We start from the raw sequence: 620 nt of genomic DNA, 5'->3' as shown, positions 1-620 counted from the left end.
ACTATATGGCACCTTCTAACTAGTGGAAGCTGACACAGGTGTAAAGTAGCTGACGTAGGTATATATGTGTGTATTTGTGTATTTTCTTTTTTTCTTAGTTTCATTTTTGGTTTTTATGTTTGTCTAAGATTTTTATATAAGGCATGAGTGCTCACCAGAGACAGAGAAAGAAACTGAGAAATGATCCCCCGGGGGTATGGCCACACTGCAATCCCTTCTCCCCCAGTCTCCTCTCAGAATTTTGGATATGCACAAACATGCCAGTCATGATTTTCAAGTCATTGGGTCTGGGACTTGAACCACACAGCTGGCCATGTGGGATCCAGCACCTTAACCTCCATGCCAACTGCTGGCCCAGATGATATTTTTGAGAGCAGCATGATTCATATACCATATTACACTTTTTATTTTTAGTTTTTTTTTTTTTAAGAATTATTTTATTTAACTTTATTTATCTTAATTTGACCAGAGAGGGACAGAGAGAGGGAAAGAAAGTGAGAAAGCAAGCCACCAGGTCTGAGACTTGAACCATGGTCAATCATCTGGGAGTCTAGTGCCCTGAACGACCACACCACCTGCTGGCCCCTACACTATTTTTTTTTTTTTTTGAGCGGTTTTTG

The 620-nt window shown here is 40.2% G+C and overlaps 1 protein-coding gene across 1 annotated transcript in view; it reads right to left on the bottom strand.

Moving 5' to 3' along the window:
- SCIN (scinderin) overlaps positions 1-620 on the bottom strand; it is an 85,259-nt gene that overhangs the window by 4,745 nt on the left and 79,894 nt on the right. The gene's annotated exons all lie outside the window — the stretch shown is intronic.

Source organism: Tupaia chinensis, unplaced genomic scaffold, assembly GCF_000334495.1.
Source record: "Tupaia chinensis unplaced genomic scaffold, TupChi_1.0 Scaffold139677_1, whole genome shotgun sequence".
Classification (NCBI taxonomy): domain Eukaryota; kingdom Metazoa; phylum Chordata; class Mammalia; order Scandentia; family Tupaiidae; genus Tupaia; species Tupaia belangeri.
This window is presented reverse-complemented; position numbering and strand designations above follow the sequence as displayed.